This window comes from Nothoprocta perdicaria, unplaced genomic scaffold (assembly GCF_003342845.1).
Source record: "Nothoprocta perdicaria isolate Ctin4 unplaced genomic scaffold, notPer1 scaffold_101, whole genome shotgun sequence".
Classification (NCBI taxonomy): domain Eukaryota; kingdom Metazoa; phylum Chordata; class Aves; order Tinamiformes; family Tinamidae; genus Nothoprocta; species Nothoprocta perdicaria.
Window position 1 is genome coordinate 1126452 of NW_020454106.1, and position 11732 is coordinate 1138183.

The 11732-nt window shown below is 45.5% G+C and overlaps 1 protein-coding gene across 1 annotated transcript in view; it reads left to right on the forward strand.

Moving 5' to 3' along the window:
- XKR6 (XK related 6) overlaps positions 1-11732 on the forward strand; it is a 193944-nt gene that overhangs the window by 18607 nt on the left and 163605 nt on the right. The gene's annotated exons all lie outside the window — the stretch shown is intronic.

Consider the following 11732-nt stretch of genomic DNA (forward strand, 5'->3'; position numbering starts at 1 on the left):
TTTTTTTTCCAGCTGTCTTTTTCATTTCTGCCGTCTCCAATAGCTGCTTCATCCCTTAGCCAGTTTCTTCCAGATCCCTGGAAGCTTCAGCACAAGGAGAGATGAGACATCCTATTAATGTCTGCCCTCAGTAAAGGCTACAGATGAGAGACACAGATACGAAGGAACTTGCTAGTTCCACTGTGGGACTATGGCACTGTTTGGTCGACTCAGGGCTAAGAGCGTGCCCTCTGTGTTATCCTTCTACCATGGCAGTCATATATTCTTAAACCAGCATTTTCAAATGGGTAGGTAATGATAGGGAAAAAGTTTCCTGCTGTTGTAAAAGACTCATTGATTTTGTACTGCTTGATTTTTAAAGAACAAAAAAAATACAACAGAATGTAACACATAATTTAAATGTAAGAATGTAACTTAGTCTTATAATGAATTTATAATGAATTTATAATGAATTTCTGTCTTTTTTCATACACAGATATTTTGAAATTCTGGACAATACCCCTTGTTCATAGATGGTTGTTTTCATTTTATTTGTCTGGAGTTTTTTTGATTTAAAACAAATAGCACCATCAATGCATACCTATAACCACATCTATATATACTTTATACATATATCTATCATCTAGCCCTCTTCTCTGGGCTAACTTTACAACTTCCCCAAAGTCTTTGCCACATGTTACTTAATTCTTTTCTCAGGGAAAAGGACGTTGGAGTAGGTTGGAAGAAGAACACATCCATACTTGAAAATTAATTTCAATGGCTATTGAAGCATTTGAGCTAAAAGCTCTATAAATTCAAAAGCTGAACACAATGAAATCAAAGTCGGGTTATTTCCTGCAGCAGAACATCACTCACCAATGGTACTTCAGAAGCAGGTAAATAAACACAGCAACTAACTCTGCTTGGCAAGGGTAAATTCCCTTCCTTGGCGCATTGCTGTTACGTGAGGGTGGCCTGACAAATCCATTGACACGAGGAGCGATTTAGGAAGGGCTGGGGAGCGTAAGAAATGAATCCCCACCGAGCCGTCCGCGCGTTCCTTGGATCCATGGGGCAATCAAAATAAGTCCCTTGGATTACTTCAGACAAACGCCCGTCTGCACGACAAATCACCGCAGATTGCTTATGACAGCCAAATGAGATGCCCTTCCAGAACATCACCCAGCCATTCGCACACAGCTCCGGACCGCTTGAGAAAGCAGTAGTTAAGAAATGTTAGGGAATACTCGACCGATTGGAGGCTTTCCTTAGGAGAAGGACAAGCAACTTCAAATGAGTGGTGCGTGCGCCCGCTCTTATGGGGCAGTTTGGCCAAACATTTGCTACAAGGCATTAGAGCTTTTCCATTGTCTCTGACATTTCAGGTTACTAAAGGATTATATCTATGGACTGGAGTAATCCCTGCATATTTAGAAAGTGCATGCACGATCCTCCAAGCACCAGACATCTGCCCCATGGTGCTGCACATCTGCCACTCCTGTGGATTTTCGAGCAATTTCCTTTGATGAACAGCTTTATTTTGGTAGGAATCTAGAAATAAGGACAGCTCACACTCCCTCTGTAGCTGTGTTGAGTCGGCAGTTTTATAGCTTAGCATTTTTATCCGAGACAAAATATGTAGTCAGCCTATTTGGGCATCATGCAAACACACACTTAAATGCGCAAAGATAAATAGGTTGAACCCACACACAAGCACACACAGACATGGGCTGGAATCTGCTTTGCTAAAAATCTGGCTCTGAAACAAATATATATTTTTTTAATTAGTATTTTTTTAAAGATGCTAACTGTATCTTGAGCACAAGGAACACGTTATTTTGCAGRCATTTTCAGCAGCACAGTATCAACCCCTATTTTTAACTATAGACTAATTACCAGTAGGTCTTAATTACATGGTGTGTGGAGGCACTAATAAGTTTACAGATCTGCCAACAACACTAAACACATATGTCTTTTCAGGCATTAGCCTCTCTCTCTTTTTAAACTCCTTTCTCTTTGCCCCCCTCCAATTTGGCGGCAGAAGATACTGGAAAAGGCTGTAATTGCAGCTGATTATAAGGCAAGTATCTAAACACCCATCCTYGTGGGAACAAGAATGGCTCAAACCACAACAAGGAATCAAACTAAGGGAACACAAAGAGACATTAGCAGAGCTCAGAAAACTGTATTTTCACAGGTTGCCTCTAGAGTAGTCAACTCTTGTCTTCGGCACAAATTTCTTGGAGCAAAATATGGCTTATTGAGACTTGGCTCTACATCTGTTGGCTCTGTTTAGGAAGTGATGGTACAGTATGGTMCACATTTTGCTCTAGAGTTGAAAACCAGTATAAAGTGGAGCAACTGAGGAGCATTCTGCTCATGTTGACAATGCACAGGAGCCTCCCAGACCTGGCTCACACAACATCTCTTCTAGTGGACTTAACAAAGCCAGGAGCATCCGCTGACCTGGTGTGGTCATGTCCCCACAGACACTCCGAAAACTCCAGAAACTCCACAGCTCCAAGAGAGAACGACAGTAAATCAACTGTTTTGATTAACTAGGATGGATGGACTCTCTGAGAAGAAACAAGGTGCTATTTTACACAGTTGCTTCTGAGTATCTTATGCAAAAGAACATTGGATCATCAGAATAGGTTGTGTGATCTTCTGATCTGCTTTGACGGATGAAAACACATGCTACCCAAGCCTGTCCTGACATTATTTTATGACATGCCATTTGTAGAYCCCAACAAAGTTTCTGGACTCTCCTAGAGATGTAACATTTAGTAACTGGAGGTCTGCATGATAATGCCTATTAATCACACCATGCTTTATCAAGCAGATTTCTCAGTCCTTCACTGAAATTTTTCATTCCCTTGACCACTCTATTGCACATGTACCTCTACTAACTCAACCTGCTCCGTTCCCTATCCCATGAAAGGCATGCAGAGTCTTCTGCTGTTTTGAGTACAAAAGCTTGAAATCAAACAGGCCAGGACTTTCTCATTAATCATATTTGAGATAAAATCTATCCTTTTTTTTTCCCTGAGAGGCTTCCACGTGGTGCACATAGACTTGCATGAGATTCTTCCAAGACAGACTGCAAAGTTCATCACCGATGAACGTGAGGCTCCATGTTAATGTATGAAGATGGACTTCAGGGGGAAAAGCCCTGGGACAAGGTGCATTTTTGGCACCAGGCACATCTCCAAAGCCTCCAAGTGTTTCCCAAGGGACAGGTCAGGTCCTGAGGTTTACCTGTGTGGACAAGTTTTTGCAAGAAGTGCACATCTAAAAGCCTGGCAAAGGCTTCTGCAAGCTCTTCCCAGCAGCTACGTGTCTGACAACAGCTTCCTACCATAGTGTCACCCAGACAACAGCCCCACCACAGGTGTCTGTACACCTGACAGAGCCTATTACAGGAGCTGTTAATTTGCGAGAGGCTGTTAAAAGTAATATCCCATTTAAGGTTCCTTTACAGAGGCAAATATCAAAGTGCCATCAAAGCAGGGATTTACAGCATTCTGTATGGGGCAATTTTTAGTGCAAATCACATCAATTATTTAATAGAAGCAAAAATTAATCTTCTGTTTACCAACACAGGTATAACCAAACATTGAAAGACGGCCCTCTTCTTGGAAAAAGAAAATGCACTGGGGAAATATCCAGTTTGAGTTCACACCAATATTGAGCCCCTGAAGTATTTTCCATGGAACCACCAGAGAAGCTTGAGTTTTATGACTACRTAAACGAGAGCAGGTGCTGCCTTCCCATATCCATATTTCTAAATGCAGAAGGGTATTTCTGCCTGGGATGATTCAATGTTTATTTTTATGTGGTGGAGGAGAGGAGATTATTGTCATTTGCCTTGATGAAGGAGGTAGTTGTCACCTTCCTGTTTTTCCTTACTGAATCTTTGTTAGCAAATAGCATGTCTTGAGTAAAATGAGAGGAGGAGATAATTTAAATGGCTTCTACACTTAGCCTCAGCAATGAAATTACAAAAGTGAATCAACATGAAATGTGGATAATTTTTCCCAACAATTTAGGTAATTACGGACAAGGCAAGCATTAGTTTTTTGGCTGGAAAAAAAAAGTACATCAGTTACTCTGATATCTTAGGGCAAAACTTCAGCTCCTTAATCAACAACTTCAGAAATATTGTGTGCACTGGCAGATGAAAGAAACGATAAGAGTGCTTACCAAAGTTGGATTATATTATAATATAATATATAATTTATATGTGTATGTATATAAATAAACATATTATTAAGCACAGTTTGTGCCTAAACCAAGGCTTTGGAATAACAATACCTAATTTCTAGAATTCATCTGGAGTAGCCACAGGAACATTTTCACCATACAGATGAGATCTTCCATGYGACTTTTCAAGCACTCACTTCAAAACTGGGCAAATCTCATTTGTCCCTTCAGATACTAAGTGATCTGTGCATAGCCAAATTAATTAAAAGCTTATATCTCCTTCCAAGACCGAAAGATATGACACAGGTGTAGGGGAGACTCGAGCCCTTATGGAGCATTAGTTGGAGGTCAGGGGGATTCCCTAGGATGTTTCAAATGGCACAAGATGCCTACATGGGAACTGCACAGAGACACTTGGACCACGATGGAAAATCAGATATTTCACTCATACATCGTTAGTTGTCTTAGTCAGGAGCTGACTCCAGATTCCACTTTTTGGGAATAGGAGCTCCACCAGGTTGATCTGGTGGATGCATTCAGGATCAAAGTGGTAGAGATGGTGGTTGTAGTGGAGCCAAGGTGAGGGGCCAAAGTATTTCCCAGATGCCAAAGTGAGGAGTAATGGATGGTTCATGGGGAGAAGAGAGGGTTGCAAAGATCCACTGCAGAATAACCAACAGACAATAGCACAGGAATGAAAATTCTGTCCTCTAGTTGAGAAAGGAGACAAAATCATGGATATCAGGGGTGGGCAGGGGTTTAGGGAGGTTGTCCATGGAGGATTTCACCAGTTCATTGGGAAAGCAGAGGAAGACGATTTCTCTGCAGTACCTTGAGGCACTTAAGTGGTGGAAGGACCAAGAAAAGAGGAAGAGCAAAAAGACCAATATGTAATAGTCCACCTGAAATAGATAGGCTGATATTTCAGCAAAAGGAAGGCAGAATAAGCTACAATTATCATAATGGCTATAGCCTCCAGGCATTTTCTTGTTGTTTGCCAAGGGAAATCCATGCAGGTTAGGATTACTGCAACATTCCGTCTTTATTTGGTTTGATAGCTCATGAATTTCATTAACCACTCTGTAGTGTCAGTATTTTAGGAAAACGCTTCACTGAAGAGGAGGGCTACGTGTTCTGTGCAATGTCTACTGCCACAGCGGCCAACTGTCCTGTGCACCCAGTTCAGAAAGGAAAGGTATTGCCTGGCATCTTTGCCTTCTTTGAGCTGGGCAGTCCTAGTCCCTTGGGGGCAAGATCTACATTCCTGCTTCGTGGTAGGAGACTGCTTTGCATGCTGGAGAGGGAGAAAACACCGAGCCTAACTCTTCTCAAAATGTTCATGGACGTAAGTACCAGCTTGTAAGAGCCTCAGACCAGCCTGTCAGACTGAAGGTCTGAGCTGTTAATGCTCAGGAACCAAGAGGAGGAACATCCAGTCTGTGCCCCTTGAAGTCTGATTTCTTTCTTCCCCACGAGTCACTAGTACCTCAAAATGCACAACCAAGGAGCTTAGCCTGTGCTTGCTTTAATAACAACAACAAAAAATATATATATATATAAGGAATGGCTAGACTTGGCAAAGGGAAGGCAGGCAGGTCAGAAAGGGGCTCATAGTCCCCCCCTCCTCTGCACAAGGCAGTCCTGCAGTCCTGTGATCACACATCTGATGTCTCAGAGTGAGCTGATTGCTTCTAAAAGGTGTCCTACAAAAGCTTATTTCTGAGAGCAGAGAAAGAGGTTCCTTTTGATGCACTGTAATAAATGAAAACAGTTGCGGATCTCAAGAGATTAAAGAAAGGCTGAAAAGAGCTAAATAAGCTCTGTCACCTCAGGTAAGATCTGGATAATAGGAACTATAGAGTTGGCTAATGTGCATTTCCCAAGACCACATTAACTCTTAAGTTCATCAGGAAGTATAAATTGATTTAAAGATAGCATTAGTGTCCAGTAGGAAAAAGTGTGAGATTCATATAATTACATATTCAGTAAAGAATCATCCAGCTTTTATCATTTAATACTTGAAGACCTGATCATGGTTTAGGTGAATTAAACAAGCTTCCCAAACTCTCTGAGTTAAATCAGACCTAGAGAGGGTCTGTTTTTAAAGAATATTCTCCTGTTTAAGTGGTCTTCCTCAGACCCTCGGCCAAATTCTCAGCTAGTGGCATGAGCTTGGCTAGCAGAAATCTTTACATTCCTGCAGGAATGCACGTCCAAGCAGGACAAGGACGTGCCTTGGCTGGACCATGGGAGACTTTTGAGAAACTTTTTCAAAGAAATTAGGCAGTGATTCAGAGGAGGGACCAAGAATAGAATCTTGTTCTCTGTCTTCTCAAAGTATTATTTCATCATGAGACAAAACATGCTCCTCAATTCCTTGAAAGCACAAGCCATTCAAAGTGACTCAGGTGCCCCTCAGATTATCAGACATTCCTCAGTGCTGTAGGAACTTGGGTATAGGAGATGTAGGAGCAGAGATGCAGGAACCTGGTCCAGCTGTGGGAACGTGCCGTCCTCAGGTGCTCTGAGACATCAGTAGGAGCTAACACATGATTACTGATAGTCAGTGATAACACTTATCAGTCAATTGGATTTTTAAATTGAAAGCCTGGGAGCTTCAGTCTTCTAACAGAGCTGTTAGAAAGAGCTTCCTTCTAACAAAAATGAAGTGCTGGAACTAGAAAGCTTTACCAAATACTCTTCATACTCCCTTGGATGCGGTTCACGGTATGACTGCGAGCTGGCTTTTTAATACATAACATTTGGCACCTTCTGCCCCTTTCCTAGAGAGATGAACATCACGAAGGAGGAGAAATGGACACAATGAAGAACAAAAACAGAATCCTGCTCTCTTTTCCCCCTTGCATGCATGTAGCATTCAGCAAGTCTAATTGAAAGTACAGAAGTCAATCGATGGAAGAATTGACCTGAGCGTGTCCTCCAAGGCAAACTCGCATAGTACCTTCGAAGTTTGTCACCGCATCCAACTTTTAATACTGCAGCGAGACTTTGACGGTGTGGCAAAGCAAGCCCGAGTCTTTTCTGCCTCATGCATGAATAACAAAGCCACCTGCCATATTCCAGTGGTGGATAGTTGATTGTTAGTGATGATGCACGAGGCAGAAATAATGAGGTTTGATTTTCAGAGACAAGACCAAGTTGAGCTTGCAAGGCTGTCAGCCACTAGTTCGTACTCGTCTGACTTGGGGACCGAGCAAACAACATGGAAGGAATTGATGGAAACTCACGACACAATAAGATGTCTTTTTTTTTTTCCTGACCTACTTTGCGTAAAGTAAATCCCCATTAGCTGTAATTATCCGTGCAAGTAGCAGAGTGCTTTAACAAATAACTGAATTGGATCCCCCAGATGTGCACAACTCTTGATTTTTGCCTCAGCCACCTTTCTATATATAGCATTTTTTCCCCCCAGATGTGAATAAATGCCTGGAAGATGAAAGACAACAATGTTCAATTAGTATATTGGTCAGGACTTTTTTTTTTTATTTTAAAAAAGCACATTTAACCAATCAGCACATGAAGTGTGTAATCCTGCGCCTAGGCTTGCAGTGTACTGTCCAAGTACCAAAACGCCTCCTTCTTCCTAGCACATCTTCAGTGGGTTTTAAATATGGAAACTAGCATAAAATGCAGGGTATCTGCAGATTAGCTGTGGCTGTGCCACAGAAACCCCCTTTTTAACCCCATTTCATAAACATTGTGGGACTTAGAGGACCATCCAGGTTGTCTCCCGACCTCCTAACCCAAGTGCCTTTAGCGTGATGGAAACCTGGGTCACCACTTAGCGCACGGTTAGGAGATCCCCATATGTCCATGATTAATACTCACACCAATACTCATACCATAAAAAAAGAAAAAAAAAAGTCTTAAAAATACATAATGTTGACTAATAAAAGAAACAGGCTCTGACTAATGACTTTTCCAACTTTTTGCAAGAAAGGTTTGCAGGCTGCAGTCACATCGAAGGGGCAGAGCATCCTCCTGATGCCCGGGGCTTGCAGGCACCAGCGAGGACGAGGGGGTCTCYGGGGTGCTCCGAAGGCCTTTGGAGGGTGAAGGGTGAGAGGGAGACGGAGAACGCTGCCACGGGATTATGGAGAGTCGGGATGGCAGCGATGGAGCGATCGCTGGCGGCCACCCACAGAGAGAGGCTGTATCCATGACTCATCCCCGGCGCAGGAAGGAGCGGAGCGCACCACGCATCCGAATGGACAGCAGCTTTCCAAGGAGAAACGGCCGGGCCTCCAGCATCTCTCAAGGTCATTCATCCCAGCTGTTCGTTGTTTCTGGATGGGATGCAATATCCTCTGTAAAATTAGGAAGGTGTGTCTGCAAACGAGTGTTTTTTAATTTTTTTTTKGGGGRGTAGATCTTSTTAATGGAAGGATCTTCTAATTTTCTTGAATTTATCCAGGGCCATTTCATCTCCCCTCACTCTTCAGCTACCATCCTTCAATGTCACCAATCTTCCTCTGCGCTGGCATTTAGTTCCCATCCACACAAAACGTATTCCCCCTTTGTTTTCATTTTTATCCGCAATAGGAAGAAAAAACACATTTCTGGTCCACACCTGGCTCTTCCCTCCAGGTGTTCCAACCCAAACTCAGACCTCTTGGACACAGGGGACTGCAATGGCACCGAGAAATTCAGACAGTCTTGCCTGTATATTGTATAACACCATATATTGCTCGAGCATCTGGTTTTCGCATCTCGGAGCGTGCCAACGCTAAAATCCCTAAACTGCTGCCTTCTCCCACCCATATGTCTCATCTCACAAGTTTGGGTAGYTTTTCTATCAAAACAGATGAGTCTTCTGCCCCCTTATTGGCTCACAGGAGGGAATGCCCACCTACACTTGTATTTAAATAATAAGACCAAATAGTTTTGTTGCTTCTGTGCCCTTCTCTGCTTTCAAAGCAAATGGAGCAAATTTGCTACAAAGCTCGAAGAAATGAGGAATGCTTCCCTAGAGGTCTTCCCACAGTGAAAAACAAAAGTTTAAGCGTAAAATGGGTGTCTCACCCAACAGGATGGGTTCCCAAGTCCTTAATGGCAACACTATTTACTCCTTGGRTTTTTAAAGCACTGAGCGCAAGGATGCAAGACTTCCACTTGTTCACAAGATTAAATTAATGTTTTTTCGATGGAAAAAAAACCCACAATTTATCTGCATTTATGCATTTTTCCAGTTTTATTTTTTAATTCCCCCCTTTCATATTCAAGCTTCTGCAGCCACAGTTTCGGAGCCCTGAACCTGGCAAAGCAGCCCTGATTATTTTGCAAAAATACCATTTTTGCATTTGAGGTTGGGTGCAGGTTGGGGAGAGGGATGGAGCACCCTGAGGATGGGGTGGGGATGTTGGTGTCAGTGCAGCAGGGATGGGGGACATGGGAAGGATCCTGGGGGAAATGGGAAGGATCCTGGGGGTGCTAAGGCAGGGGGATAGGGATGGGTGAGCAGTGGGTGCACCGGGGCAATGGGAATGACTGGGTGCTGGGAAAATGGGTATTGGGATAATGGGAGTTACTGGGTGCTGGTGCAATGGGTACAACAGAAATTCTTGTGTGTTGATGCAATGGGTGCTAGTGCAATGGGAGCTGGTGCAATGGGTGCCAGTGCAGTGGGCGCCAGAGCATTGGGAATTCCAGAGTGCCAGTGCAATGGGAATTCCTGTGTGCTAGTGCAATGTACCAGTAGCACCAGCTACCGGTACAATGGGTGCTGGTGCAGTGGGAATTCTTGTGTGTGGATGCAACGGGTGTTGGAGCAATGGGAATTCTTCTGTGTGGATGCAATGGGTGCAAGAGTGCAATAGGAATTCCTGGCTGCTGGTGCAATGGAAACTATTGTGTGCCAGTGCAATGCATGCTAGGGCAGTGGGGACTCCAAGGTGTTGGTGCAATGGGTRCTGGTGCAATGGATATCAGTGCAGTGGGAATTATTGGGTGCTGGCGCAATGGTTGCCAGGGGAATGGGAACTACCAGATACCAGTGCAATGGGTGCCAGTGCAATGGGAACTACTGGGTGCCAATGCAATGGGTGCCAGTGCAATGGGAACTACTGGGTGCAATGCAATGGGTGCCAGTGCAGTGGGAATTACCATGTGCTGGTGCAATGGGTGCCGGTGCAGTGGGAATTAGTAAGTGCCAGTGCAATGGGAATTCCTAGGTGTTGGTGCAATGGAAACTACCATGTGCTGGTACAATGGGTGCTGGTGCAATAAGCACCAGTGGAGTGGGAGTTGGTGCAATGGGTGCCCGTGTAATGGGGACTCCTGAGTGCTGGTGCAGTGGGCACAGTTGCAATGGGAACTACCAGGTGCTGGTGCAGTGGGTGCCRGTGCAATTGAAACTACTGGGTGCTGGTGCAGTGGGTGCCAGTGCAACAGGTGCCGGTGCAGCGGGGACTACTAGGTGCCCGTGCAGTGGGTGCCAGTGCAGCATGAATTACTGTGTGCTGGTGCAGTGGGTGCCAGTGCAATGGGGACTGCTGGATGCTGGCACAGTGGGTGCCAGTGCAGTGGGTGCCAGTGCAACGAGAACTACTGGGTGCCAGTGCAATGGGTGCCGCTGCGATGGGAACTACTGGGTGCCGGTGCAGTGGGTGCCATTGTAAGGGGTATAGGTGCAGTGGGAAGTACTGGGTGCTGGTGCAATGGGTGCCAGGGCAGTGAGAATAGGTGCACTGGAAACTATTGGGTGCTGGTGCAGTGGGTGCTGGTGCAGTGGATGCCGGTGCAAAAGGAACTACTGGGTGCCGGTACAGTGGGTGCCAGTGCAGTGGTTGCCAGTGCAAGGGGAATTACTGGGTGCCGGTGCAGTGGGTACCAGTGCAGTGGGAAGTACCGGGTGCCGGTGCAGTGGGTGCCGGTGCAGTGGGAACTATTGGGTGCGGGTGCAGTGGGTGCCGGTGCAAGGGGAAGTACCAGATGCGGGTGCAGTGGGTGCCGGTGCAATTGGAACTACTGGGTGCCAGTGCAGTGGGTGCCGGTGCAAGGGGAATTACCGGGCGCGGGTGCAGTGGGTGCCGGTGCAGCGGGTATAGGTGCAGCAGGAAGTACCGGGTGCGGNGGAAGTACCGGGTGCGGGTGCAGTGGGTGCCGGTGCAGTGGGAAGTACCGGGTGCCGGTGCAGTGGGTGCCGGTGCAGTGAGAAGTACTGGGTGCCGGTGCAGTGGGTGCCGGTGCAGTGAATATAGGTGCAGTGGGTGCCGGTGCAGTGAATATAGGTGCAGTGGGAAGTACTGGGTGCCGGTGCAGTGGGTGCCGGTGCAGTGAATATTGGTGTGGCGGGTGCCGGTGCAGCGGGAACTACCGGGTGTCAATGTAGTGGGTGCCGGTGCAGTGGGAAGTACTGGGCGCCGGTGCAGTGGGTGCCGGTGCAGTGAATATAGGTGCAGTGGGAAGTACTGGGTGCTGGTGCAGTGGGTGCCGGTGCAGTGAATATAGGTGCAGTGGGTGCCGGTGCAGTGGGTGCCTGTGCAGTGAATATAGGTGCAGCAGGAAGTACCGGGTGCCGGTGCAGTGGG